The 23540-nt window shown below is 54.4% G+C and overlaps 55 non-coding genes across 55 annotated transcripts; 11 read left to right on the plus strand and 44 right to left on the minus strand.

Moving 5' to 3' along the window:
• Nucleotides 1-31: 31 nt before the first annotated feature.
• Trnag-gcc (transfer RNA glycine (anticodon GCC)) lies at nucleotides 32-102 on the minus strand. The gene has a single exon. It is a non-coding gene; the product is annotated as a tRNA-Gly (tRNA).
• A 341-nt stretch (nucleotides 103-443) lies between these two features.
• On the plus strand, nucleotides 444-515 carry Trnag-ucc (transfer RNA glycine (anticodon UCC)). Its single transcript has one exon. It is a non-coding gene; the product is annotated as a tRNA-Gly (tRNA).
• Nucleotides 516-1100: 585 nt separating this feature from the next.
• On the minus strand, nucleotides 1101-1174 carry Trnai-aau (transfer RNA isoleucine (anticodon AAU)). Its single transcript has one exon. It is a non-coding gene; the product is annotated as a tRNA-Ile (tRNA).
• Nucleotides 1175-1372: 198 nt separating this feature from the next.
• On the minus strand, nucleotides 1373-1444 carry Trnae-uuc (transfer RNA glutamic acid (anticodon UUC)). The gene has a single exon. It is a non-coding gene; the product is annotated as a tRNA-Glu (tRNA).
• Nucleotides 1445-1740: 296 nt separating this feature from the next.
• Trnam-cau (transfer RNA methionine (anticodon CAU)) lies at nucleotides 1741-1813 on the minus strand. Its single transcript has one exon. It is a non-coding gene; the product is annotated as a tRNA-Met (tRNA).
• Nucleotides 1814-2194: 381 nt separating this feature from the next.
• On the minus strand, nucleotides 2195-2265 carry Trnag-gcc (transfer RNA glycine (anticodon GCC)). The gene has a single exon. It is a non-coding gene; the product is annotated as a tRNA-Gly (tRNA).
• Nucleotides 2266-2606: 341 nt separating this feature from the next.
• On the plus strand, nucleotides 2607-2678 carry Trnag-ucc (transfer RNA glycine (anticodon UCC)). The gene has a single exon. It is a non-coding gene; the product is annotated as a tRNA-Gly (tRNA).
• Nucleotides 2679-3263: 585 nt separating this feature from the next.
• Trnai-aau (transfer RNA isoleucine (anticodon AAU)) lies at nucleotides 3264-3337 on the minus strand. The gene has a single exon. It is a non-coding gene; the product is annotated as a tRNA-Ile (tRNA).
• A 198-nt stretch (nucleotides 3338-3535) lies between these two features.
• On the minus strand, nucleotides 3536-3607 carry Trnae-uuc (transfer RNA glutamic acid (anticodon UUC)). The gene has a single exon. It is a non-coding gene; the product is annotated as a tRNA-Glu (tRNA).
• A 296-nt stretch (nucleotides 3608-3903) lies between these two features.
• Trnam-cau (transfer RNA methionine (anticodon CAU)) lies at nucleotides 3904-3976 on the minus strand. The gene has a single exon. It is a non-coding gene; the product is annotated as a tRNA-Met (tRNA).
• Nucleotides 3977-4357: 381 nt separating this feature from the next.
• On the minus strand, nucleotides 4358-4428 carry Trnag-gcc (transfer RNA glycine (anticodon GCC)). The gene has a single exon. It is a non-coding gene; the product is annotated as a tRNA-Gly (tRNA).
• Nucleotides 4429-4769: 341 nt separating this feature from the next.
• On the plus strand, nucleotides 4770-4841 carry Trnag-ucc (transfer RNA glycine (anticodon UCC)). Its single transcript has one exon. It is a non-coding gene; the product is annotated as a tRNA-Gly (tRNA).
• A 585-nt stretch (nucleotides 4842-5426) lies between these two features.
• Nucleotides 5427-5500, minus strand: Trnai-aau (transfer RNA isoleucine (anticodon AAU)). Its single transcript has one exon. It is a non-coding gene; the product is annotated as a tRNA-Ile (tRNA).
• A 198-nt stretch (nucleotides 5501-5698) lies between these two features.
• Nucleotides 5699-5770, minus strand: Trnae-uuc (transfer RNA glutamic acid (anticodon UUC)). Its single transcript has one exon. It is a non-coding gene; the product is annotated as a tRNA-Glu (tRNA).
• Nucleotides 5771-6066: 296 nt separating this feature from the next.
• On the minus strand, nucleotides 6067-6139 carry Trnam-cau (transfer RNA methionine (anticodon CAU)). The gene has a single exon. It is a non-coding gene; the product is annotated as a tRNA-Met (tRNA).
• A 381-nt stretch (nucleotides 6140-6520) lies between these two features.
• On the minus strand, nucleotides 6521-6591 carry Trnag-gcc (transfer RNA glycine (anticodon GCC)). Its single transcript has one exon. It is a non-coding gene; the product is annotated as a tRNA-Gly (tRNA).
• Nucleotides 6592-6932: 341 nt separating this feature from the next.
• Trnag-ucc (transfer RNA glycine (anticodon UCC)) lies at nucleotides 6933-7004 on the plus strand. The gene has a single exon. It is a non-coding gene; the product is annotated as a tRNA-Gly (tRNA).
• Nucleotides 7005-7589: 585 nt separating this feature from the next.
• Nucleotides 7590-7663, minus strand: Trnai-aau (transfer RNA isoleucine (anticodon AAU)). The gene has a single exon. It is a non-coding gene; the product is annotated as a tRNA-Ile (tRNA).
• Nucleotides 7664-7861: 198 nt separating this feature from the next.
• On the minus strand, nucleotides 7862-7933 carry Trnae-uuc (transfer RNA glutamic acid (anticodon UUC)). Its single transcript has one exon. It is a non-coding gene; the product is annotated as a tRNA-Glu (tRNA).
• Nucleotides 7934-8229: 296 nt separating this feature from the next.
• Trnam-cau (transfer RNA methionine (anticodon CAU)) lies at nucleotides 8230-8302 on the minus strand. The gene has a single exon. It is a non-coding gene; the product is annotated as a tRNA-Met (tRNA).
• A 381-nt stretch (nucleotides 8303-8683) lies between these two features.
• Nucleotides 8684-8754, minus strand: Trnag-gcc (transfer RNA glycine (anticodon GCC)). The gene has a single exon. It is a non-coding gene; the product is annotated as a tRNA-Gly (tRNA).
• A 341-nt stretch (nucleotides 8755-9095) lies between these two features.
• Trnag-ucc (transfer RNA glycine (anticodon UCC)) lies at nucleotides 9096-9167 on the plus strand. The gene has a single exon. It is a non-coding gene; the product is annotated as a tRNA-Gly (tRNA).
• Nucleotides 9168-9752: 585 nt separating this feature from the next.
• Nucleotides 9753-9826, minus strand: Trnai-aau (transfer RNA isoleucine (anticodon AAU)). The gene has a single exon. It is a non-coding gene; the product is annotated as a tRNA-Ile (tRNA).
• A 198-nt stretch (nucleotides 9827-10024) lies between these two features.
• Nucleotides 10025-10096, minus strand: Trnae-uuc (transfer RNA glutamic acid (anticodon UUC)). The gene has a single exon. It is a non-coding gene; the product is annotated as a tRNA-Glu (tRNA).
• Nucleotides 10097-10392: 296 nt separating this feature from the next.
• On the minus strand, nucleotides 10393-10465 carry Trnam-cau (transfer RNA methionine (anticodon CAU)). Its single transcript has one exon. It is a non-coding gene; the product is annotated as a tRNA-Met (tRNA).
• A 381-nt stretch (nucleotides 10466-10846) lies between these two features.
• Nucleotides 10847-10917, minus strand: Trnag-gcc (transfer RNA glycine (anticodon GCC)). The gene has a single exon. It is a non-coding gene; the product is annotated as a tRNA-Gly (tRNA).
• A 341-nt stretch (nucleotides 10918-11258) lies between these two features.
• On the plus strand, nucleotides 11259-11330 carry Trnag-ucc (transfer RNA glycine (anticodon UCC)). The gene has a single exon. It is a non-coding gene; the product is annotated as a tRNA-Gly (tRNA).
• Nucleotides 11331-11915: 585 nt separating this feature from the next.
• Nucleotides 11916-11989, minus strand: Trnai-aau (transfer RNA isoleucine (anticodon AAU)). Its single transcript has one exon. It is a non-coding gene; the product is annotated as a tRNA-Ile (tRNA).
• Nucleotides 11990-12187: 198 nt separating this feature from the next.
• Trnae-uuc (transfer RNA glutamic acid (anticodon UUC)) lies at nucleotides 12188-12259 on the minus strand. Its single transcript has one exon. It is a non-coding gene; the product is annotated as a tRNA-Glu (tRNA).
• Nucleotides 12260-12555: 296 nt separating this feature from the next.
• Trnam-cau (transfer RNA methionine (anticodon CAU)) lies at nucleotides 12556-12628 on the minus strand. The gene has a single exon. It is a non-coding gene; the product is annotated as a tRNA-Met (tRNA).
• A 381-nt stretch (nucleotides 12629-13009) lies between these two features.
• On the minus strand, nucleotides 13010-13080 carry Trnag-gcc (transfer RNA glycine (anticodon GCC)). Its single transcript has one exon. It is a non-coding gene; the product is annotated as a tRNA-Gly (tRNA).
• Nucleotides 13081-13421: 341 nt separating this feature from the next.
• On the plus strand, nucleotides 13422-13493 carry Trnag-ucc (transfer RNA glycine (anticodon UCC)). Its single transcript has one exon. It is a non-coding gene; the product is annotated as a tRNA-Gly (tRNA).
• A 585-nt stretch (nucleotides 13494-14078) lies between these two features.
• Nucleotides 14079-14152, minus strand: Trnai-aau (transfer RNA isoleucine (anticodon AAU)). Its single transcript has one exon. It is a non-coding gene; the product is annotated as a tRNA-Ile (tRNA).
• A 198-nt stretch (nucleotides 14153-14350) lies between these two features.
• On the minus strand, nucleotides 14351-14422 carry Trnae-uuc (transfer RNA glutamic acid (anticodon UUC)). Its single transcript has one exon. It is a non-coding gene; the product is annotated as a tRNA-Glu (tRNA).
• A 296-nt stretch (nucleotides 14423-14718) lies between these two features.
• On the minus strand, nucleotides 14719-14791 carry Trnam-cau (transfer RNA methionine (anticodon CAU)). The gene has a single exon. It is a non-coding gene; the product is annotated as a tRNA-Met (tRNA).
• Nucleotides 14792-15172: 381 nt separating this feature from the next.
• On the minus strand, nucleotides 15173-15243 carry Trnag-gcc (transfer RNA glycine (anticodon GCC)). The gene has a single exon. It is a non-coding gene; the product is annotated as a tRNA-Gly (tRNA).
• Nucleotides 15244-15584: 341 nt separating this feature from the next.
• On the plus strand, nucleotides 15585-15656 carry Trnag-ucc (transfer RNA glycine (anticodon UCC)). The gene has a single exon. It is a non-coding gene; the product is annotated as a tRNA-Gly (tRNA).
• A 585-nt stretch (nucleotides 15657-16241) lies between these two features.
• On the minus strand, nucleotides 16242-16315 carry Trnai-aau (transfer RNA isoleucine (anticodon AAU)). Its single transcript has one exon. It is a non-coding gene; the product is annotated as a tRNA-Ile (tRNA).
• A 198-nt stretch (nucleotides 16316-16513) lies between these two features.
• Trnae-uuc (transfer RNA glutamic acid (anticodon UUC)) lies at nucleotides 16514-16585 on the minus strand. Its single transcript has one exon. It is a non-coding gene; the product is annotated as a tRNA-Glu (tRNA).
• Nucleotides 16586-16881: 296 nt separating this feature from the next.
• Trnam-cau (transfer RNA methionine (anticodon CAU)) lies at nucleotides 16882-16954 on the minus strand. The gene has a single exon. It is a non-coding gene; the product is annotated as a tRNA-Met (tRNA).
• A 381-nt stretch (nucleotides 16955-17335) lies between these two features.
• Nucleotides 17336-17406, minus strand: Trnag-gcc (transfer RNA glycine (anticodon GCC)). Its single transcript has one exon. It is a non-coding gene; the product is annotated as a tRNA-Gly (tRNA).
• A 341-nt stretch (nucleotides 17407-17747) lies between these two features.
• On the plus strand, nucleotides 17748-17819 carry Trnag-ucc (transfer RNA glycine (anticodon UCC)). Its single transcript has one exon. It is a non-coding gene; the product is annotated as a tRNA-Gly (tRNA).
• A 585-nt stretch (nucleotides 17820-18404) lies between these two features.
• On the minus strand, nucleotides 18405-18478 carry Trnai-aau (transfer RNA isoleucine (anticodon AAU)). Its single transcript has one exon. It is a non-coding gene; the product is annotated as a tRNA-Ile (tRNA).
• A 198-nt stretch (nucleotides 18479-18676) lies between these two features.
• Nucleotides 18677-18748, minus strand: Trnae-uuc (transfer RNA glutamic acid (anticodon UUC)). Its single transcript has one exon. It is a non-coding gene; the product is annotated as a tRNA-Glu (tRNA).
• Nucleotides 18749-19044: 296 nt separating this feature from the next.
• On the minus strand, nucleotides 19045-19117 carry Trnam-cau (transfer RNA methionine (anticodon CAU)). The gene has a single exon. It is a non-coding gene; the product is annotated as a tRNA-Met (tRNA).
• Nucleotides 19118-19498: 381 nt separating this feature from the next.
• On the minus strand, nucleotides 19499-19569 carry Trnag-gcc (transfer RNA glycine (anticodon GCC)). The gene has a single exon. It is a non-coding gene; the product is annotated as a tRNA-Gly (tRNA).
• A 341-nt stretch (nucleotides 19570-19910) lies between these two features.
• On the plus strand, nucleotides 19911-19982 carry Trnag-ucc (transfer RNA glycine (anticodon UCC)). Its single transcript has one exon. It is a non-coding gene; the product is annotated as a tRNA-Gly (tRNA).
• Nucleotides 19983-20567: 585 nt separating this feature from the next.
• Trnai-aau (transfer RNA isoleucine (anticodon AAU)) lies at nucleotides 20568-20641 on the minus strand. Its single transcript has one exon. It is a non-coding gene; the product is annotated as a tRNA-Ile (tRNA).
• Nucleotides 20642-20839: 198 nt separating this feature from the next.
• Nucleotides 20840-20911, minus strand: Trnae-uuc (transfer RNA glutamic acid (anticodon UUC)). The gene has a single exon. It is a non-coding gene; the product is annotated as a tRNA-Glu (tRNA).
• A 296-nt stretch (nucleotides 20912-21207) lies between these two features.
• Trnam-cau (transfer RNA methionine (anticodon CAU)) lies at nucleotides 21208-21280 on the minus strand. Its single transcript has one exon. It is a non-coding gene; the product is annotated as a tRNA-Met (tRNA).
• Nucleotides 21281-21661: 381 nt separating this feature from the next.
• On the minus strand, nucleotides 21662-21732 carry Trnag-gcc (transfer RNA glycine (anticodon GCC)). The gene has a single exon. It is a non-coding gene; the product is annotated as a tRNA-Gly (tRNA).
• Nucleotides 21733-22073: 341 nt separating this feature from the next.
• On the plus strand, nucleotides 22074-22145 carry Trnag-ucc (transfer RNA glycine (anticodon UCC)). Its single transcript has one exon. It is a non-coding gene; the product is annotated as a tRNA-Gly (tRNA).
• A 585-nt stretch (nucleotides 22146-22730) lies between these two features.
• Trnai-aau (transfer RNA isoleucine (anticodon AAU)) lies at nucleotides 22731-22804 on the minus strand. The gene has a single exon. It is a non-coding gene; the product is annotated as a tRNA-Ile (tRNA).
• A 198-nt stretch (nucleotides 22805-23002) lies between these two features.
• On the minus strand, nucleotides 23003-23074 carry Trnae-uuc (transfer RNA glutamic acid (anticodon UUC)). Its single transcript has one exon. It is a non-coding gene; the product is annotated as a tRNA-Glu (tRNA).
• A 296-nt stretch (nucleotides 23075-23370) lies between these two features.
• Nucleotides 23371-23443, minus strand: Trnam-cau (transfer RNA methionine (anticodon CAU)). The gene has a single exon. It is a non-coding gene; the product is annotated as a tRNA-Met (tRNA).
• Between the last annotated feature and the right edge of the window lie 97 nt (nucleotides 23444-23540).

Genomic DNA, 23540 nt, shown 5'->3' on the forward strand with positions numbered 1-23540 from the left:
CGGCAGCATTACCGCGGGAAAAGCAAAATGATGCATCGGCCGGGAATCGAACCCGGGCCGCCCGCGTGGCAGGCGAGCATTCTACCACTGAACCACCGATGCTCCGGTCGGTATCAACTTCAAGCTGCTTCCCGAGCAGTTGTCTTAAGGGAAAGTGGGACTGTCGTCAAGCGCCATAGCATTCTGCCGAGAAGATGCTGCAGACGCTGAACCCTGCACTGTACTGCTTAAAATCGCCGCCAGAACGCCGTCCTCTGCGTACTCTTGCGTCGCCAGAGCCGACTCTTGCCAAAGGATGCGAAATGTGCGCGGATATGCTGTCCGAATGCGTCTGGATGTGCTCCCCTAGCCTACCTCGAAATGCGCCTGCCAGGTACCATCACCTTCTGCCGCTGCCGACAGGCGGGAAGCCGACACAGTGCGGCGCGGGGGCGCCCCCTTGTGCGGTGGTGGTGTAATGGTCAGCATAGTTGCCTTCCAAGCAGTTGATCCGGGTTCGATTCCCGGCCACTGCAGCAGGCTTTTAATTTCGCGTATGGGTACTTTTGCCACGCGCCTTGAAATTAATGTTTTGTTTTCCTCCCTGTTACTCGCTGCAGACCAGCCTGTAGTGTGTCTCGACTTGTCTCGACTTTGCTCGGCTGACGCGAGAGCTGACGCTCTCAAATCGGCCTATATCAAAACAACAAGCACGAGAAACGACTGAGAGAGGTAAGGAGAGGCGAGGCGATGGACACACAGCACGCCCCTTCATTTCACGGTGGCGTCTCCCTGACCGAATCGGGCTGTGGCTCCGAAAACAAAGGAGAAAGAAAAATAGGAAGTAAAACTGCCAACAGTACCCTGTGTTCCGATGCACTTACCCGCCCAAGTACTGACAAGGGCCAAAGTTGTTACGCATCGGCAATCGGACATTTCCTCTCATTTTCTCTTTATCGGTTGAGAACCAGTGTATCGAGCACACTATGGCCATTGGCGAGTGAATGCTGTAGCGCTTCCCGACAGGTCGGGTTCGGAACCTCTGTCAACTTCCACGCAGGGTGGTCATCACACTCGCCAGCTGAAATAGGCGCTGCCTTTTCGTAGTAGTAAATGCGTAGTGGCCCGTGGGGGGATCGAACCCACGACCTTCGCGTTATTAGCACGACGCTCTAACCAACTGAGCTAACGGGCCTCGACAGATGCAGTTGCTCAGGCCTACACTGGAACCGTGTGGCATGAAGCCATACACCATTTCTATGGCCGTCGTGTGTCTGCTTCCCTCGTCTATATTCTGCTGACTGTCACGAAACAGTAGCTATATTGCGAGCAGGACGGGAAACGGCAGCTCGGACAGCTCAAACTTGTCACGAGTAGTGTGGAAAAAATTCCGTTCCGGTACCGGGAATCGAACCCGGGCCTCCTGGGTGAAAGCCAGGTATCCTAGCCACTAGACCACACCGGATCTGTGCGTTTCTTCGACGGTTCGGACGGTCCCTTGGCGCATTTCGTGCCGAGTCCCGCGTCCGCGCCCATCTCTCTTTGCGAGCATCTTTGCGCATGCTGACTGGCAAGGCGCGCACCTCAAACGTCTCAGAGCAATGCTTTTGGCTTCATGCTCTGCTGGGAGAAGAGGAAAAGGGAAGCTGTAAGTAGCAATAACAGGAAGTAAACATTTTCCCGCTGAAGCGTTGTGGATAACAAACAAGAAATAAGTTGGGGCCCCAGCAACAGCACCACCATCAGTCACAGAAAATTAAATGCCCCGGGTGAGGATCGAACTCACGACCTTAAGATTATGAGACTTACGCGCTGCCTACTGCGCTACCGAGGCACCGGTGAACCGTTTGTCCTGGAAACTGGGTAAGTATCATACCGAATGTTAGACGTGAAGACACTGTACTTCCTGGATAACGTGTTCTGTTTGCTACACGTGCATTGCCGGCCCAGTTGATTGCGGTGTTGCTGCAGCTTTTGCAACGATAGGCAGCACTCCTTGTCGTTAAAGTTCAGTGCCTCGGAGGCACCTGGACACAGCAACTTGTGAGGCCAGGCCGACGCTAGTCTATAGAACATGATGCGAGCGTCCCAGTGGGGACCCGCCAGTGCTGCGTTCTCGGTTCTTCTCAAGGGAATCCAGCTATACATTCTTGTGGATCGTGCATGTCAAGCGCGCAAGCCACACGGCAGCATTACCGCGGGAAAAGCAAAATGATGCATCGGCCGGGAATCGAACCCGGGCCGCCCGCGTGGCAGGCGAGCATTCTACCACTGAACCACCGATGCTCCGGTCGGTATCAACTTCAAGCTGCTTCCCGAGCAGTTGTCTTAAGGGAAAGTGGGACTGTCGTCAAGCGCCATAGCATTCTGCCGAGAAGATGCTGCAGACGCTGAACCCTGCACTGTACTGCTTAAAATCGCCGCCAGAACGCCGTCCTCTGCGTACTCTTGCGTCGCCAGAGCCGACTCTTGCCAAAGGATGCGAAATGTGCGCGGATATGCTGTCCGAATGCGTCTGGATGTGCTCCCCTAGCCTACCTCGAAATGCGCCTGCCAGGTACCATCACCTTCGGCCGCTGCCGACAGGCGGGAAGCCGACACAGTGCGGCGCCGGGGCGCTCCCTTGTGCGGTGGTGGTGTAATGGTCAGCATAGTTGCCTTCCAAGCAGTTGATCCGGGTTCGATTCCCGGCCACCGCAGCAGGCTTTTAATTTCGCGTATGGGTACTTTTGCCACGCGCCTTGAAATTAATATTTTGTTTTCCTCCCTGTTACTCGCTGCAGACCAGCCTGTAGTGTGTCTCGACTTGTCTCGACTTTGCTCGGCTGACGCGAGAGCTGACGCTCTCAAATCGGCCTATATCAAAACAACAAGCACGAGAAACGACTGAGAGAGGTAAGGAGAGGCGAGGCGATGGACACACAGCACGCCCCTTCATTTCACGGTGGCGTCTCCCTGACCGAATCGGGCTGTGGCTCCGAAAACAAAGGAGAAAGAAAAATAGGAAGTAAAACTGCCAACAGTACCCTGTGTTCCGATGCACTTACCCGCCCAAGTACTGACAAGGGCCAAAGTTGTTACGCATCGGCAATCGGACATTTCCTCTCATTTTCTCTTTATCGGTTGAGAACCAGTGTATCGAGCACACTATGGCCATTGGCGAGTGAATGCTGTAGCGCTTCCCGACAGGTCGGGTTCGGAACCTCTGTCAACTTCCACGCAGGGTGGTCATCACACTCGCCAGCTGAAATAGGCGCTGCCTTTTCGTAGTAGTAAATGCGTAGTGGCCCGTGGGGGGATCGAACCCACGACCTTCGCGTTATTAGCACGACGCTCTAACCAACTGAGCTAACGGGCCTCGACAGATGCAGTTGCTCAGGCCTACACTGGAACCGTGTGGCATGAAGCCATACACCATTTCTATGGCCGTCGTGTGTCTGCTTCCCTCGTCTATATTCTGCTGACTGTCACGAAACAGTAGCTATATTGCGAGCAGGACGGGAAACGGCAGCTCGGACAGCTCAAACTTGTCACGAGTAGTGTGGAAAAAATTCCGTTCCGGTACCGGGAATCGAACCCGGGCCTCCTGGGTGAAAGCCAGGTATCCTAGCCACTAGACCACACCGGATCTGTGCGTTTCTTCGACGGTTCGGACGGTCCCTTGGCGCATTTCGTGCCGAGTCCCGCGTCCGCGCCCATCTCTCTTTGCGAGCATCTTTGCGCATGCTGACTGGCAAGGCGCGCACCTCAAACGTCTCAGAGCAATGCTTTTGGCTTCATGCTCTGCTGGGAGAAGAGGAAAAGGGAAGCTGTAAGTAGCAATAACAGGAAGTAAACATTTTCCCGCTGAAGCGTTGTGGATAACAAACAAGAAATAAGTTGGGGCCCCAGCAACAGCACCACCATCAGTCACAGAAAATTAAATGCCCCGGGTGAGGATCGAACTCACGACCTTAAGATTATGAGACTTACGCGCTGCCTACTGCGCTACCGAGGCACCGGTGAACCGTTTGTCCTGGAAACTGGGTAAGTATCATACCGAATGTTAGACGTGAAGACACTGTACTTCCTGGATAACGTGTTCTGTTTGCTACACGTGCATTGCCGGCCCAGTTGATTGCGGTGTTGCTGCAGCTTTTGCAACGATAGGCAGCACTCCTTGTCGTTAAAGTTCAGTGCCTCGGAGGCACCTGGACACAGCAACTTGTGAGGCCAGGCCGACGCTAGTCTATAGAACATGATGCGAGCGTCCCAGTGGGGACCCGCCAGTGCTGCGTTCTCGGTTCTTCTCAAGGGAATCCAGCTATACATTCTTGTGGATCGTGCATGTCAAGCGCGCAAGCCACACGGCAGCATTACCGCGGGAAAAGCAAAATGATGCATCGGCCGGGAATCGAACCCGGGCCGCCCGCGTGGCAGGCGAGCATTCTACCACTGAACCACCGATGCTCCGGTCGGTATCAACTTCAAGCTGCTTCCCGAGCAGTTGTCTTAAGGGAAAGTGGGACTGTCGTCAAGCGCCATAGCATTCTGCCGAGAAGATGCTGCAGACGCTGAACCCTGCACTGTACTGCTTAAAATCGCCGCCAGAACGCCGTCCTCTGCGTACTCTTGCGTCGCCAGAGCCGACTCTTGCCAAAGGATGCGAAATGTGCGCGGATATGCTGTCCGAATGCGTCTGGATGTGCTCCCCTAGCCTACCTCGAAATGCGCCTGCCAGGTACCATCACCTTCGGCCGCTGCCGACAGGCGGGAAGCCGACACAGTGCGGCGCCGGGGCGCTCCCTTGTGCGGTGGTGGTGTAATGGTCAGCATAGTTGCCTTCCAAGCAGTTGATCCGGGTTCGATTCCCGGCCACCGCAGCAGGCTTTTAATTTCGCGTATGGGTACTTTTGCCACGCGCCTTGAAATTAATATTTTGTTTTCCTCCCTGTTACTCGCTGCAGACCAGCCTGTAGTGTGTCTCGACTTGTCTCGACTTTGCTCGGCTGACGCGAGAGCTGACGCTCTCAAATCGGCCTATATCAAAACAACAAGCACGAGAAACGACTGAGAGAGGTAAGGAGAGGCGAGGCGATGGACACACAGCACGCCCCTTCATTTCACGGTGGCGTCTCCCTGACCGAATCGGGCTGTGGCTCCGAAAACAAAGGAGAAAGAAAAATAGGAAGTAAAACTGCCAACAGTACCCTGTGTTCCGATGCACTTACCCGCCCAAGTACTGACAAGGGCCAAAGTTGTTACGCATCGGCAATCGGACATTTCCTCTCATTTTCTCTTTATCGGTTGAGAACCAGTGTATCGAGCACACTATGGCCATTGGCGAGTGAATGCTGTAGCGCTTCCCGACAGGTCGGGTTCGGAACCTCTGTCAACTTCCACGCAGGGTGGTCATCACACTCGCCAGCTGAAATAGGCGCTGCCTTTTCGTAGTAGTAAATGCGTAGTGGCCCGTGGGGGGATCGAACCCACGACCTTCGCGTTATTAGCACGACGCTCTAACCAACTGAGCTAACGGGCCTCGACAGATGCAGTTGCTCAGGCCTACACTGGAACCGTGTGGCATGAAGCCATACACCATTTCTATGGCCGTCGTGTGTCTGCTTCCCTCGTCTATATTCTGCTGACTGTCACGAAACAGTAGCTATATTGCGAGCAGGACGGGAAACGGCAGCTCGGACAGCTCAAACTTGTCACGAGTAGTGTGGAAAAAATTCCGTTCCGGTACCGGGAATCGAACCCGGGCCTCCTGGGTGAAAGCCAGGTATCCTAGCCACTAGACCACACCGGATCTGTGCGTTTCTTCGACGGTTCGGACGGTCCCTTGGCGCATTTCGTGCCGAGTCCCGCGTCCGCGCCCATCTCTCTTTGCGAGCATCTTTGCGCATGCTGACTGGCAAGGCGCGCACCTCAAACGTCTCAGAGCAATGCTTTTGGCTTCATGCTCTGCTGGGAGAAGAGGAAAAGGGAAGCTGTAAGTAGCAATAACAGGAAGTAAACATTTTCCCGCTGAAGCGTTGTGGATAACAAACAAGAAATAAGTTGGGGCCCCAGCAACAGCACCACCATCAGTCACAGAAAATTAAATGCCCCGGGTGAGGATCGAACTCACGACCTTAAGATTATGAGACTTACGCGCTGCCTACTGCGCTACCGAGGCACCGGTGAACCGTTTGTCCTGGAAACTGGGTAAGTATCATACCGAATGTTAGACGTGAAGACACTGTACTTCCTGGATAACGTGTTCTGTTTGCTACACGTGCATTGCCGGCCCAGTTGATTGCGGTGTTGCTGCAGCTTTTGCAACGATAGGCAGCACTCCTTGTCGTTAAAGTTCAGTGCCTCGGAGGCACCTGGACACAGCAACTTGTGAGGCCAGGCCGACGCTAGTCTATAGAACATGATGCGAGCGTCCCAGTGGGGACCCGCCAGTGCTGCGTTCTCGGTTCTTCTCAAGGGAATCCAGCTATACATTCTTGTGGATCGTGCATGTCAAGCGCGCAAGCCACACGGCAGCATTACCGCGGGAAAAGCAAAATGATGCATCGGCCGGGAATCGAACCCGGGCCGCCCGCGTGGCAGGCGAGCATTCTACCACTGAACCACCGATGCTCCGGTCGGTATCAACTTCAAGCTGCTTCCCGAGCAGTTGTCTTAAGGGAAAGTGGGACTGTCGTCAAGCGCCATAGCATTCTGCCGAGAAGATGCTGCAGACGCTGAACCCTGCACTGTACTGCTTAAAATCGCCGCCAGAACGCCGTCCTCTGCGTACTCTTGCGTCGCCAGAGCCGACTCTTGCCAAAGGATGCGAAATGTGCGCGGATATGCTGTCCGAATGCGTCTGGATGTGCTCCCCTAGCCTACCTCGAAATGCGCCTGCCAGGTACCATCACCTTCGGCCGCTGCCGACAGGCGGGAAGCCGACACAGTGCGGCGCCGGGGCGCTCCCTTGTGCGGTGGTGGTGTAATGGTCAGCATAGTTGCCTTCCAAGCAGTTGATCCGGGTTCGATTCCCGGCCACCGCAGCAGGCTTTTAATTTCGCGTATGGGTACTTTTGCCACGCGCCTTGAAATTAATGTTTTGTTTTCCTCCCTGTTACTCGCTGCAGACCAGCCTGTAGTGTGTCTCGACTTGTCTCGACTTTGCTCGGCTGACGCGAGAGCTGACGCTCTCAAATCGGCCTATATCAAAACAACAAGCACGAGAAACGACTGAGAGAGGTAAGGAGAGGCGAGGCGATGGACACACAGCACGCCCCTTCATTTCACGGTGGCGTCTCCCTGACCGAATCGGGCTGTGGCTCCGAAAACAAAGGAGAAAGAAAAATAGGAAGTAAAACTGCCAACAGTACCCTGTGTTCCGATGCACTTACCCGCCCAAGTACTGACAAGGGCCAAAGTTGTTACGCATCGGCAATCGGACATTTCCTCTCATTTTCTCTTTATCGGTTGAGAACCAGTGTATCGAGCACACTATGGCCATTGGCGAGTGAATGCTGTAGCGCTTCCCGACAGGTCGGGTTCGGAACCTCTGTCAACTTCCACGCAGGGTGGTCATCACACTCGCCAGCTGAAATAGGCGCTGCCTTTTCGTAGTAGTAAATGCGTAGTGGCCCGTGGGGGGATCGAACCCACGACCTTCGCGTTATTAGCACGACGCTCTAACCAACTGAGCTAACGGGCCTCGACAGATGCAGTTGCTCAGGCCTACACTGGAACCGTGTGGCATGAAGCCATACACCATTTCTATGGCCGTCGTGTGTCTGCTTCCCTCGTCTATATTCTGCTGACTGTCACGAAACAGTAGCTATATTGCGAGCAGGACGGGAAACGGCAGCTCGGACAGCTCAAACTTGTCACGAGTAGTGTGGAAAAAATTCCGTTCCGGTACCGGGAATCGAACCCGGGCCTCCTGGGTGAAAGCCAGGTATCCTAGCCACTAGACCACACCGGATCTGTGCGTTTCTTCGACGGTTCGGACGGTCCCTTGGCGCATTTCGTGCCGAGTCCCGCGTCCGCGCCCATCTCTCTTTGCGAGCATCTTTGCGCATGCTGACTGGCAAGGCGCGCACCTCAAACGTCTCAGAGCAATGCTTTTGGCTTCATGCTCTGCTGGGAGAAGAGGAAAAGGGAAGCTGTAAGTAGCAATAACAGGAAGTAAACATTTTCCCGCTGAAGCGTTGTGGATAACAAACAAGAAATAAGTTGGGGCCCCAGCAACAGCACCACCATCAGTCACAGAAAATTAAATGCCCCAGGTGAGGATCGAACTCACGACCTTAAGATTATGAGACTTACGCGCTGCCTACTGCGCTACCGAGGCACCGGTGAACCGTTTGTCCTGGAAACTGGGTAAGTATCATACCGAATGTTAGACGTGAAGACACTGTACTTCCTGGATAACGTGTTCTGTTTGCTACACGTGCATTGCCGGCCCAGTTGATTGCGGTGTTGCTGCAGCTTTTGCAACGATAGGCAGCACTCCTTGTCGTTAAAGTTCAGTGCCTCGGAGGCACCTGGACACAGCAACTTGTGAGGCCAGGCCGACGCTAGTCTATAGAACATGATGCGAGCGTCCCAGTGGGGACCCGCCAGTGCTGCGTTCTCGGTTCTTCTCAAGGGAATCCAGCTATACATTCTTGTGGATCGTGCATGTCAAGCGCGCAAGCCACACGGCAGCATTACCGCGGGAAAAGCAAAATGATGCATCGGCCGGGAATCGAACCCGGGCCGCCCGCGTGGCAGGCGAGCATTCTACCACTGAACCACCGATGCTCCGGTCGGTATCAACTTCAAGCTGCTTCCCGAGCAATTGTCTTAAGGGAAAGTGGGACTGTCGTCAAGCGCCATAGCATTCTGCCGAGAAGATGCTGCAGACGCTGAACCCTGCACTGTACTGCTTAAAATCGCCGCCAGAACGCCGTCCTCTGCGTACTCTTGCGTCGCCAGAGCCGACTCTTGCCAAAGGATGCGAAATGTGCGCGGATATGCTGTCCGAATGCGTCTGGATGTGCTCCCCTAGCCTACCTCGAAATGCGCCTGCCAGGTACCATCACCTTCGGCCGCTGCCGACAGGCGGGAAGCCGACACAGTGCGGCGCCGGGGCGCTCCCTTGTGCGGTGGTGGTGTAATGGTCAGCATAGTTGCCTTCCAAGCAGTTGATCCGGGTTCGATTCCCGGCCACCGCAGCAGGCTTTTAATTTCGCGTATGGGTACTTTTGCCACGCGCCTTGAAATTAATGTTTTGTTTTCCTCCCTGTTACTCGCTGCAGACCAGCCTGTAGTGTGTCTCGACTTGTCTCGACTTTGCTCGGCTGACGCGAGAGCTGACGCTCTCAAATCGGCCTATATCAAAACAACAAGCACGAGAAACGACTGAGAGAGGTAAGGAGAGGCGAGGCGATGGACACACAGCACGCCCCTTCATTTCACGGTGGCGTCTCCCTGACCGAATCGGGCTGTGGCTCCGAAAACAAAGGAGAAAGAAAAATAGGAAGTAAAACTGCCAACAGTACCCTGTGTTCCGATGCACTTACCCGCCCAAGTACTGACAAGGGCCAAAGTTGTTACGCATCGGCAATCGGACATTTCCTCTCATTTTCTCTTTATCGGTTGAGAACCAGTGTATCGAGCACACTATGGCCATTGGCGAGTGAATGCTGTAGCGCTTCCCGACAGGTCGGGTTCGGAACCTCTGTCAACTTCCACGCAGGGTGGTCATCACACTCGCCAGCTGAAATAGGCGCTGCCTTTTCGTAGTAGTAAATGCGTAGTGGCCCGTGGGGGGATCGAACCCACGACCTTCGCGTTATTAGCACGACGCTCTAACCAACTGAGCTAACGGGCCTCGACAGATGCAGTTGCTCAGGCCTACACTGGAACCGTGTGGCATGAAGCCATACACCATTTCTATGGCCGTCGTGTGTCTGCTTCCCTCGTCTATATTCTGCTGACTGTCACGAAACAGTAGCTATATTGCGAGCAGGACGGGAAACGGCAGCTCGGACAGCTCAAACTTGTCACGAGTAGTGTGGAAAAAATTCCGTTCCGGTACCGGGAATCGAACCCGGGCCTCCTGGGTGAAAGCCAGGTATCCTAGCCACTAGACCACACCGGATCTGTGCGTTTCTTCGACGGTTCGGACGGTCCCTTGGCGCATTTCGTGCCGAGTCCCGCGTCCGCGCCCATCTCTCTTTGCGAGCATCTTTGCGCATGCTGACTGGCAAGGCGCGCACCTCAAACGTCTCAGAGCAATGCTTTTGGCTTCATGCTCTGCTGGGAGAAGAGGAAAAGGGAAGCTGTAAGTAGCAATAACAGGAAGTAAACATTTTCCCGCTGAAGCGTTGTGGATAACAAACAAGAAATAAGTTGGGGCCCCAGCAACAGCACCACCATCAGTCACAGAAAATTAAATGCCCCGGGTGAGGATCGAACTCACGACCTTAAGATTATGAGACTTACGCGCTGCCTACTGCGCTACCGAGGCACCGGTGAACCGTTTGTCCTGGAAACTGGGTAAGTATCATACCGAATGTTAGACGTGAAGACACTGTACTTCCTGGATAACGTGTTCTGTTTGCTACACGTGCATTGCCGGCCCAGTTGATTGCGGTGTTGCTGCAGCTTTTGCAACGATAGGCAGCACTCCTTGTCGTTAAAGTTCAGTGCCTCGGAGGCACCTGGACACAGCAACTTGTGAGGCCAGGCCGACGCTAGTCTATAGAACATGATGCGAGCGTCCCAGTGGGGACCCGCCAGTGCTGCGTTCTCGGTTCTTCTCAAGGGAATCCAGCTATACATTCTTGTGGATCGTGCATGTCAAGCGCGCAAGCCACACGGCAGCATTACCGCGGGAAAAGCAAAATGATGCATCGGCCGGGAATCGAACCCGGGCCGCCCGCGTGGCAGGCGAGCATTCTACCACTGAACCACCGATGCTCCGGTCGGTATCAACTTCAAGCTGCTTCCCGAGCAGTTGTCTTAAGGGAAAGTGGGACTGTCGTCAAGCGCCATAGCATTCTGCCGAGAAGATGCTGCAGACGCTGAACCCTGCACTGTACTGCTTAAAATCGCCGCCAGAACGCCGTCCTCTGCGTACTCTTGCGTCGCCAGAGCCGACTCTTGCCAAAGGATGCGAAATGTGCGCGGATATGCTGTCCGAATGCGTCTGGATGTGCTCCCCTAGCCTACCTCGAAATGCGCCTGCCAGGTACCATCACCTTCTGCCGCTGCCGACAGGCGGGAAGCCGACACAGTGCGGCGCGGGGGCGCCCCCTTGTGCGGTGGTGGTGTAATGGTCAGCATAGTTGCCTTCCAAGCAGTTGATCCGGGTTCGATTCCCGGCCACTGCAGCAGGCTTTTAATTTCGCGTATGGGTACTTTTGCCACGCGCCTTGAAATTAATGTTTTGTTTTCCTCCCTGTTACTCGCTGCAGACCAGCCTGTAGTGTGTCTCGACTTGTCTCGACTTTGCTCGGCTGACGCGAGAGCTGACGCTCTCAAATCGGCCTATATCAAAACAACAAGCACGAGAAACGACTGAGAGAGGTAAGGAGAGGCGAGGCGATGGACACACAGCACGCCCCTTCATTTCACGGTGGCGTCTCCCTGACCGAATCGGGCTGTGGCTCCGAAAACAAAGGAGAAAGAAAAATAGGAAGTAAAACTGCCAACAGTACCCTGTGTTCCGATGCACTTACCCGCCCAAGTACTGACAAGGGCCAAAGTTGTTACGCATCGGCAATCGGACATTTCCTCTCATTTTCTCTTTATCGGTTGAGAACCAGTGTATCGAGCACACTATGGCCATTGGCGAGTGAATGCTGTAGCGCTTCCCGACAGGTCGGGTTCGGAACCTCTGTCAACTTCCACGCAGGGTGGTCATCACACTCGCCAGCTGAAATAGGCGCTGCCTTTTCGTAGTAGTAAATGCGTAGTGGCCCGTGGGGGGATCGAACCCACGACCTTCGCGTTATTAGCACGACGCTCTAACCAACTGAGCTAACGGGCCTCGACAGATGCAGTTGCTCAGGCCTACACTGGAACCGTGTGGCATGAAGCCATACACCATTTCTATGGCCGTCGTGTGTCTGCTTCCCTCGTCTATATTCTGCTGACTGTCACGAAACAGTAGCTATATTGCGAGCAGGACGGGAAACGGCAGCTCGGACAGCTCAAACTTGTCACGAGTAGTGTGGAAAAAATTCCGTTCCGGTACCGGGAATCGAACCCGGGCCTCCTGGGTGAAAGCCAGGTATCCTAGCCACTAGACCACACCGGATCTGTGCGTTTCTTCGACGGTTCGGACGGTCCCTTGGCGCATTTCGTGCCGAGTCCCGCGTCCGCGCCCATCTCTCTTTGCGAGCATCTTTGCGCATGCTGACTGGCAAGGCGCGCACCTCAAACGTCTCAGAGCAATGCTTTTGGCTTCATGCTCTGCTGGGAGAAGAGGAAAAGGGAAGCTGTAAGTAGCAATAACAGGAAGTAAACATTTTCCCGCTGAAGCGTTGTGGATAACAAACAAGAAATAAGTTGGGGCCCCAGCAACAGCACCACCATCAGTCACAGAAAATTAAATGCCCCGGGTGAGGATCGAACTCACGACCTTAAGATTATGAGACTTACGCGCTGCCTACTGCGCTACCGAGGCACCGGTGAACCGTTTGTCCTGGAAACTGGGTAAGTATCATACCGAATGTTAGACGTGAAGACACTGTACTTCCTGGATAACGTGTTCTGTTTGCTACACGTGCATTGCCGGCCCAGTTGATTGCGGTGTTGCTGCAGCTTTTGCAACGATAGGCAGCACTCCTTGTCGTTAAAGTTCAGTGCCTCGGAGGCACCTGGACACAGCAACTTGTGAGGCCAGGCCGACGCTAGTCTATAGAACATGATGCGAGCGTCCCAGTGGGGACCCGCCAGTGCTGCGTTCTCGGTTCTTCTCAAGGGAATCCAGCTATACATTCTTGTGGATCGTGCATGTCAAGCGCGCAAGCCACACGGCAGCATTACCGCGGGAAAAGCAAAATGATGCATCGGCCGGGAATCGAACCCGGGCCGCCCGCGTGGCTGGCGAGCATTCTACCACTGAACCACCGATGCTCCGGTCGGTATCAACTTCAAGCTGCTTCCCGAGCAGTTGTCTTAAGGGAAAGTGGGACTGTCGTCAAGCGCCATAGCATTCTGCCGAGAAGATGCTGCAGACGCTGAACCCTGCACTGTACTGCTTAAAATCGCCGCCAGAACGCCGTCCTCTGCGTACTCTTGCGTCGCCAGAGCCGACTCTTGCCAAAGGATGCGAAATGTGCGCGGATATGCTGTCCGAATGCGTCTGGATGTGCTCCCCTAGCCTACCTCGAAATGCGCCTGCCAGGTACCATCACCTTCGGCCGCTGCCGACAGGCGGGAAGCCGACACAGTGCGGCGCCGGGGCGCTCCCTTGTGCGGTGGTGGTGTAATGGTCAGCATAGTTGCCTTCCAAGCAGTTGATCCGGGTTCGATTCCCGGCCACCGCAGCAGGCTTTTAATTTCGCGTATGGGTACTTTTGCCACGCGCCTTGAAATTAATATTTTGTTTTCCTCCCTGTTACTCGCTGCAGACCAGCCTGTAGTGTGTCTCGACTTGTCTCGACTTTGCTCGGCTGACGCGAGAGCTGACGCTCTCAAATCGGCCTATATCAAAACAACAAGCACGAGAAACGACTGAGAGAGGTAAGGAGAGGCGAGGCGATGGACACACAGCACGCCCCTTCATTTCACGGTGGCGTCTCCCTGACCGAATCGGGCTGTGGCTCCGAAAACAAAGGAGAAAGAAAAATAGGAAGTAAAACTGCCAACAGTACCCTGTGTTCCGATGCACTTACCCGCCCAAGTACTGACAAGGGCCAAAGTTGTTACGCATCGGCAATCGGACATTTCCTCTCATTTTCTCTTTATCGGTTGAGAACCAGTGTATCGAGCACACTATGGCCATTGGCGAGTGAATGCTGTAGCGCTTCCCGACAGGTCGGGTTCGGAACCTCTGTCAACTTCCACGCAGGGTGGTCATCACACTCGCCAGCTGAAATAGGCGCTGCCTTTTCGTAGTAGTAAATGCGTAGTGGCCCGTGGGGGGATCGAACCCACGACCTTCGCGTTATTAGCACGACGCTCTAACCAACTGAGCTAACGGGCCTCGACAGATGCAGTTGCTCAGGCCTACACTGGAACCGTGTGGCATGAAGCCATACACCATTTCTATGGCCGTCGTGTGTCTGCTTCCCTCGTCTATATTCTGCTGACTGTCACGAAACAGTAGCTATATTGCGAGCAGGACGGGAAACGGCAGCTCGGACAGCTCAAACTTGTCACGAGTAGTGTGGAAAAAATTCCGTTCCGGTACCGGGAATCGAACCCGGGCCTCCTGGGTGAAAGCCAGGTATCCTAGCCACTAGACCACACCGGATCTGTGCGTTTCTTCGACGGTTCGGACGGTCCCTTGGCGCATTTCGTGCCGAGTCCCGCGTCCGCGCCCATCTCTCTTTGCGAGCATCTTTGCGCATGCTGACTGGCAAGGCGCGCACCTCAAACGTCTCAGAGCAATGCTTTTGGCTTCATGCTCTGCTGGGAGAAGAGGAAAAGGGAAGCTGTAAGTAGCAATAACAGGAAGTAAACATTTTCCCGCTGAAGCGTTGTGGATAACAAACAAGAAATAAGTTGGGGCCCCAGCAACAGCACCACCATCAGTCACAGAAAATTAAATGCCCCGGGTGAGGATCGAACTCACGACCTTAAGATTATGAGACTTACGCGCTGCCTACTGCGCTACCGAGGCACCGGTGAACCGTTTGTCCTGGAAACTGGGTAAGTATCATACCGAATGTTAGACGTGAAGACACTGTACTTCCTGGATAACGTGTTCTGTTTGCTACACGTGCATTGCCGGCCCAGTTGATTGCGGTGTTGCTGCAGCTTTTGCAACGATAGGCAGCACTCCTTGTCGTTAAAGTTCAGTGCCTCGGAGGCACCTGGACACAGCAACTTGTGAGGCCAGGCCGACGCTAGTCTATAGAACATGATGCGAGCGTCCCAGTGGGGACCCGCCAGTGCTGCGTTCTCGGTTCTTCTCAAGGGAATCCAGCTATACATTCTTGTGGATCGTGCATGTCAAGCGCGCAAGCCACACGGCAGCATTACCGCGGGAAAAGCAAAATGATGCATCGGCCGGGAATCGAACCCGGGCCGCCCGCGTGGCAGGCGAGCATTCTACCACTGAACCACCGATGCTCCGGTCGGTATCAACTTCAAGCTGCTTCCCGAGCAGTTGTCTTAAGGGAAAGTGGGACTGTCGTCAAGCGCCATAGCATTCTGCCGAGAAGATGCTGCAGACGCTGAACCCTGCACTGTACTGCTTAAAATCGCCGCCAGAACGCCGTCCTCTGCGTACTCTTGCGTCGCCAGAGCCGACTCTTGCCAAAGGATGCGAAATGTGCGCGGATATGCTGTCCGAATGCGTCTGGATGTGCTCCCCTAGCCTACCTCGAAATGCGCCTGCCAGGTACCATCACCTTCGGCCGCTGCCGACAGGCGGGAAGCCGACACAGTGCGGCGCCGGGGCGCTCCCTTGTGCGGTGGTGGTGTAATGGTCAGCATAGTTGCCTTCCAAGCAGTTGATCCGGGTTCGATTCCCGGCCACCGCAGCAGGCTTTTAATTTCGCGTATGGGTACTTTTGCCACGCGCCTTGAAATTAATATTTTGTTTTCCTCCCTGTTACTCGCTGCAGACCAGCCTGTAGTGTGTCTCGACTTGTCTCGACTTTGCTCGGCTGACGCGAGAGCTGACGCTCTCAAATCGGCCTATATCAAAACAACAAGCACGAGAAACGACTGAGAGAGGTAAGGAGAGGCGAGGCGATGGACACACAGCACGCCCCTTCATTTCACGGTGGCGTCTCCCTGACCGAATCGGGCTGTGGCTCCGAAAACAAAGGAGAAAGAAAAATAGGAAGTAAAACTGCCAACAGTACCCTGTGTTCCGATGCACTTACCCGCCCAAGTACTGACAAGGGCCAAAGTTGTTACGCATCGGCAATCGGACATTTCCTCTCATTTTCTCTTTATCGGTTGAGAACCAGTGTATCGAGCACACTATGGCCATTGGCGAGTGAATGCTGTAGCGCTTCCCGACAGGTCGGGTTCGGAACCTCTGTCAACTTCCACGCAGGGTGGTCATCACACTCGCCAGCTGAAATAGGCGCTGCCTTTTCGTAGTAGTAAATGCGTAGTGGCCCGTGGGGGGATCGAACCCACGACCTTCGCGTTATTAGCACGACGCTCTAACCAACTGAGCTAACGGGCCTCGACAGATGCAGTTGCTCAGGCCTACACTGGAACCGTGTGGCATGAAGCCATACACCATTTCTATGGCCGTCGTGTGTCTGCTTCCCTCGTCTATATTCTGCTGACTGTCACGAAACAGTAGCTATATTGCGAGCAGGACGGGAAACGGCAGCTCGGACAGCTCAAACTTGTCACGAGTAGTGTGGAAAAAATTCCGTTCCGGTACCGGGAATCGAACCCGGGCCTCCTGGGTGAAAGCCAGGTATCCTAGCCACTAGACCACACCGGATCTGTGCGTTTCTTCGACGGTTCGGACGGTCCCTTGGCGCATTTCGTGCCGAGTCCCGCGTCCGCGCCCATCTCTCTTTGCGAGCATCTTTGCGCATGCTGACTGGCAAGGCGCGCACCTCAAACGTCTCAGAGCAATGCTTTTGGCTTCATGCTCTGCTGGGAGAAGAGGAAAAGGGAAGCTGTAAGTAGCAATAACAGGAAGTAAACATTTTCCCGCTGAAGCGTTGTGGATAACAAACAAGAAATAAGTTGGGGCCCCAGCAACAGCACCACCATCAGTCACAGAAAATTAAATGCCCCGGGTGAGGATCGAACTCACGACCTTAAGATTATGAGACTTACGCGCTGCCTACTGCGCTACCGAGGCACCGGTGAACCGTTTGTCCTGGAAACTGGGTAAGTATCATACCGAATGTTAGACGTGAAGACACTGTACTTCCTGGATAACGTGTTCTGTTTGCTACACGTGCATTGCCGGCCCAGTTGATTGCGGTGTTGCTGCAGCTTTTGCAACGATAGGCAGCACTCCTTGTCGTTAAAGTTCAGTGCCTCGGAGGCACCTGGACACAGCAACTTGTGAGGCCAGGCCGACGCTAGTCTATAGAACATGATGCGAGCGTCCCAGTGGGGACCCGCCAGTGCTGCGTTCTCGGTTCTTCTCAAGGGAATCCAGCTATACATTCTTGTGGATCGTGCATGTCAAGCGCGCAAGCCACACGGCAGCATTACCGCGGGAAAAGCAAAATGATGCATCGGCCGGGAATCGAACCCGGGCCGCCCGCGTGGCAGGCGAGCATTCTACCACTGAACCACCGATGCTCCGGTCGGTATCAACTTCAAGCTGCTTCCCGAGCAGTTGTCTTAAGGGAAAGTGGGACTGTCGTCAAGCGCCATAGCATTCTGCCGAGAAGATGCTGCAGACGCTGAACCCTGCACTGTACTGCTTAAAATCGCCGCCAGAACGCCGTCCTCTGCGTACTCTTGCGTCGCCAGAGCCGACTCTTGCCAAAGGATGCGAAATGTGCGCGGATATGCTGTCCGAATGCGTCTGGATGTGCTCCCCTAGCCTACCTCGAAATGCGCCTGCCAGGTACCATCACCTTCGGCCGCTGCCGACAGGCGGGAAGCCGACACAGTGCGGCGCCGGGGCGCTCCCTTGTGCGGTGGTGGTGTAATGGTCAGCATAGTTGCCTTCCAAGCAGTTGATCCGGGTTCGATTCCCGGCCACCGCAGCAGGCTTTTAATTTCGCGTATGGGTACTTTTGCCACGCGCCTTGAAATTAATGTTTTGTTTTCCTCCCTGTTACTCGCTGCAGACCAGCCTGTAGTGTGTCTCGACTTGTCTCGACTTTGCTCGGCTGACGCGAGAGCTGACGCTCTCAAATCGGCCTATATCAAAACAACAAGCACGAGAAACGACTGAGAGAGGTAAGGAGAGGCGAGGCGATGGACACACAGCACGCCCCTTCATTTCACGGTGGCGTCTCCCTGACCGAATCGGGCTGTGGCTCCGAAAACAAAGGAGAAAGAAAAATAGGAAGTAAAACTGCCAACAGTACCCTGTGTTCCGATGCACTTACCCGCCCAAGTACTGACAAGGGCCAAAGTTGTTACGCATCGGCAATCGGACATTTCCTCTCATTTTCTCTTTATCGGTTGAGAACCAGTGTATCGAGCACACTATGGCCATTGGCGAGTGAATGCTGTAGCGCTTCCCGACAGGTCGGGTTCGGAACCTCTGTCAACTTCCACGCAGGGTGGTCATCACACTCGCCAGCTGAAATAGGCGCTGCCTTTTCGTAGTAGTAAATGCGTAGTGGCCCGTGGGGGGATCGAACCCACGACCTTCGCGTTATTAGCACGACGCTCTAACCAACTGAGCTAACGGGCCTCGACAGATGCAGTTGCTCAGGCCTACACTGGAACCGTGTGGCATGAAGCCATACACCATTTCTATGGCCGTCGTGTGTCTGCTTCCCTCGTCTATATTCTGCTGACTGTCACGAAACAGTAGCTATATTGCGAGCAGGACGGGAAACGGCAGCTCGGACAGCTCAAACTTGTCACGAGTAGTGTGGAAAAAATTCCGTTCCGGTACCGGGAATCGAACCCGGGCCTCCTGGGTGAAAGCCAGGTATCCTAGCCACTAGACCACACCGGATCTGTGCGTTTCTTCGACGGTTCGGACGGTCCCTTGGCGCATTTCGTGCCGAGTCCCGCGTCCGCGCCCATCTCTCTTTGCGAGCATCTTTGCGCATGCTGACTGGCAAGGCGCGCACCTCAAACGTCTCAGAGCAATGCTTTTGGCTTCATGCTCTGCTGGGAGAAGAGGAAAAGGGAAGCTGTAAGTAGCAATAACAGGAAGTAAACATTTTCCCGCTGAAGCGTTGTGGATAACAAACAAGAAATAAGTTGGGGCCCCAGCAACAGCACCACCATCAGTCACAGAAAATTAAATGCCCCGGGTGAGGATCGAACTCACGACCTTAAGATTATGAGACTTACGCGCTGCCTACTGCGCTACCGAGGCACCGGTGAACCGTTTGTCCTGGAAACTGGGTAAGTATCATACCGAATGTTAGACGTGAAGACACTGTACTTCCTGGATAACGTGTTCTGTTTGCTACACGTGCATTGCCGGCCCAGTTGATTGCGGTGTTGCTGCAGCTTTTGCAACGATAGGCAGCACTCCTTGTCGTTAAAGTTCAGTGCCTCGGAGGCACCTGGACACAGCAACTTGTGAGGCCAGGCCGACGCTAGTCTATAGAACATGATGCGAGCGTCCCAGTGGGGACCCGCCAGTGCTGCGTTCTCGGTTCTTCTCAAGGGAATCCAGCTATACATTCTTGTGGATCGTGCATGTCAAGCGCGCAAGCCACACGGCAGCATTACCGCGGGAAAAGCAAAATGATGCATCGGCCGGGAATCGAACCCGGGCCGCCCGCGTGGCAGGCGAGCATTCTACCACTGAACCACCGATGCTCCGGTCGGTATCAACTTCAAGCTGCTTCCCGAGCAGTTGTCTTAAGGGAAAGTGGGACTGTCGTCAAGCGCCATAGCATTCTGCCGAGAAGATGCTGCAGACGCTGAACCCTGCACTGTACTGCTTAAAATCGCCGCCAGAACGCCGTCCTCTGCGTACTCTTGCGTCGCCAGAGCCGACTCTTGCCAAAGGATGCGAAATGTGCGCGGATATGCTGTCCGAATGCGTCTGGATGTGCTCCCCTAGCCTACCTCGAAATGCGCCTGCCAGGTACCATCACCTTCTGCCGCTGCCGACAGGCGGGAAGCCGACACAGTGCGGCGCGGGGGCGCCCCCTTGTGCGGTGGTGGTGTAATGGTCAGCATAGTTGCCTTCCAAGCAGTTGATCCGGGTTCGATTCCCGGCCACTGCAGCAGGCTTTTAATTTCGCGTATGGGTACTTTTGCCACGCGCCTTGAAATTAATGTTTTGTTTTCCTCCCTGTTACTCGCTGCAGACCAGCCTGTAGTGTGTCTCGACTTGTCTCGACTTTGCTCGGCTGACGCGAGAGCTGACGCTCTCAAATCGGCCTATATCAAAACAACAAGCACGAGAAACGACTGAGAGAGGTAAGGAGAGGCGAGGCGATGGACACACAGCACGCCCCTTCATTTCACGGTGGCGTCTCCCTGACCGAATCGGGCTGTGGCTCCGAAAACAAAGGAGAAAGAAAAATAGGAAGTAAAACTGCCAACAGTACCCTGTGTTCCGATGCACTTACCCGCCCAAGTACTGACAAGGGCCAAAGTTGTTACGCATCGGCAATCGGACATTTCCTCTCATTTTCTCTTTATCGGTTGAGAACCAGTGTATCGAGCACACTATGGCCATTGGCGAGTGAATGCTGTAGCGCTTCCCGACAGGTCGGGTTCGGAACCTCTGTCAACTTCCACGCAGGGTGGTCATCACACTCGCCAGCTGAAATAGGCGCTGCCTTTTCGTAGTAGTAAATGCGTAGTGGCCCGTGGGGGGATCGAACCCACGACCTTCGCGTTATTAGCACGACGCTCTAACCAACTGAGCTAACGGGCCTCGACAGATGCAGTTGCTCAGGCCTACACTGGAACCGTGTGGCATGAAGCCATACACCATTTCTATGGCCGTCGTGTGTCTGCTTCCCTCGTCTATATTCTGCTGACTGTCACGAAACAGTAGCTATATTGCGAGCAGGACGGGAAACGGCAGCTCGGACAGCTCAAACTTGTCACGAGTAGTGTGGAAAAAATTCCGTTCCGGTACCGGGAATCGAACCCGGGCCTCCTGGGTGAAAGCCAGGTATCCTAGCCACTAGACCACACCGGATCTGTGCGTTTCTTCGACGGTTCGGACGGTCCCTTGGCGCATTTCGTGCCGAGTCCCGCGTCCGCGCCCATCTCTCTTTGCGAGCATCTTTGCGCATGCTGACTGGCAAGGCGCGCACCTCAAACGTCTCAGAGCAATGCTTTTGGCTTCATGCTCTGCTGGGAGAAGAGGAAAAGGGAAGCTGTAAGTAGCAATAACAGGAAGTAAACATTTTCCCGCTGAAGCGTTGTGGATAACAAACAAGAAATAAGTTGGGGCCCCAGCAACAGCACCACCATCAGTCACAGAAAATTAAATGCCCCGGGTGAGGATCGAACTCACGACCTTAAGATTATGAGACTTACGCGCTGCCTACTGCGCTACCGAGGCACCGGTGAACCGTTTGTCCTGGAAACTGGGTAAGTATCATACCGAATGTTAGACGTGAAGACACTGTACTTCCTGGATAACGTGTTCTGTTTGCTACACGTGCATTGCCGGCCCAGTTGATTGCGGTGTTGCTGCAGCTTTTGCAACGATAGGCAGCACTCCTTGTCGTTAAAGTTCAGTGCCTCGGAGGCACCTGGACACAGCAACTTGTGAGGCCAGGCCGACGCTAGTCTATAGAACATGATGCGAGCGTCCCAGTGGGGACCCGCCAGTGCTGCGTTCTCGGTTCTTCTCAAGGGAATCCAGCTATACATTCTTGTGGATCGTGCATGTCAAGCGCGCAAGCCACACGGCAGCATTACCGCGGGAAAAGCAAAATGATGCATCGGCCGGGAATCGAACCCGGGCCGCCCGCGTGGCAGGCGAGCATTCTACCACTGAACCACCGATGCTCCGGTCGGTATCAACTTCAAGCTGCTTCCCGAGCAGTTGTCTTAAGGGAAAGTGGGACTGTCGTCAAGCGCCATAGCATTCTGCCGAGAAGATGCTGCAGACGCTGAACCCTGCACTGTACTGCTTAAAATCGCCGCCAGAACGCCGTCCTCTGCGTACTCTTGCGTCGCCAGAGCCGACTCTTGCCAAAGGATGCGAAATGTGCGCGGATATGCTGTCCGAATGCGTCTGGATGTGCTCCCCTAGCCTACCTCGAAATGCGCCTGCCAGGTACCATCACCTTCGGCCGCTGCCGACAGGCGGGAAGCCGACACAGTGCGGCGCCGGGGCGCTCCCTTGTGCGGTGGTGGTGTAATGGTCAGCATAGTTGCCTTCCAAGCAGTTGATCCGGGTTCGATTCCCGGCCACCGCAGCAGGCTTTTAATTTCGCGTATGGGTACTTTTGCCACGCGCCTTGAAATTAATATTTTGTTTTCCTCCCTGTTACTCGCTGCAGACCAGCCTGTAGTGTGTCTCGACTTGTCTCGACTTTGCTCGGCTGACGCGAGAGCTGACGCTCTCAAATCGGCCTATATCAAAACAACAAGCACGAGAAACGACTGAGAGAGGTAAGGAGAGGCGAGGCGATGGACACACAGCACGCCCCTTCATTTCACGGTGGCGTCTCCCTGACCGAATCGGGCTGTGGCTCCGAAAACAAAGGAGAAAGAAAAATAGGAAGTAAAACTGCCAACAGTACCCTGTGTTCCGATGCACTTACCCGCCCAAGTACTGACAAGGGCCAAAGTTGTTACGCATCGGCAATCGGACATTTCCTCTCATTTTCTCTTTATCGGTTGAGAACCAGTGTATCGAGCACACTATGGCCATTGGCGAGTGAATGCTGTAGCGCTTCCCGACAGGTCGGGTTCGGAACCTCTGTCAACTTCCACGCAGGGTGGTCATCACACTCGCCAGCTGAAATAGGCGCTGCCTTTTCGTAGTAGTAAATGCGTAGTGGCCCGTGGGGGGATCGAACCCACGACCTTCGCGTTATTAGCACGACGCTCTAACCAACTGAGCTAACGGGCCTCGACAGATGCAGTTGCTCAGGCCTACACTGGAACCGTGTGGCATGAAGCCATACACCATTTCTATGGCCGTCGTGTGTCTGCTTCCCTCGTCTATATTCTGCTGACTGTCACGAAACAGTAGCTATATTGCGAGCAGGACGGGAAACGGCAGCTCGGACAGCTCAAACTTGTCACGAGTAGTGTGGAAAAAATTCCGTTCCGGTACCGGGAATCGAACCCGGGCCTCCTGGGTGAAAGCCAGGTATCCTAGCCACTAGACCACACCGGATCTGTGCGTTTCTTCGACGGTTCGGACGGTCCCTTGGCGCATTTCGTGCCGAGTCCCGCGTCCGCGCCCATCTCTCTTTGCGAGCATCTTTGCGCATGCTGACTGGCAAGGCGCGCACCTCAAACGTCTCAGAGCAATGCTTTTGGCTTCATGCTCTGCTGGGAGAAGAGGAAAAGGGAAGCTGTAAGTAGCAATAACAGGAAGTAAACATTTTCCCGCTGAAGCGTTGTGGATAACAAACAAGAAATAAGTTGGGGCCCCAGCAACAGCACCACCATCAGTCACAGAAAATTAAATGCCCCGGGTGAGGATCGAACTCACGACCTTAAGATTATGAGACTTACGCGCTGCCTACTGCGCTACCGAGGCACCGGTGAACCGTTTGTCCTGGAAACTGGGTAAGTATCATACCGAATGTTAGACGTGAAGACACTGTACTTCCTGGATAACGTGTTCTGTTTGCTAC

The sequence above is a fragment of the Schistocerca gregaria genome, unplaced genomic scaffold, assembly GCF_023897955.1.
Source record: "Schistocerca gregaria isolate iqSchGreg1 unplaced genomic scaffold, iqSchGreg1.2 ptg000747l, whole genome shotgun sequence".
Classification (NCBI taxonomy): Eukaryota; Metazoa; Arthropoda; class Insecta; order Orthoptera; family Acrididae; genus Schistocerca; species Schistocerca gregaria.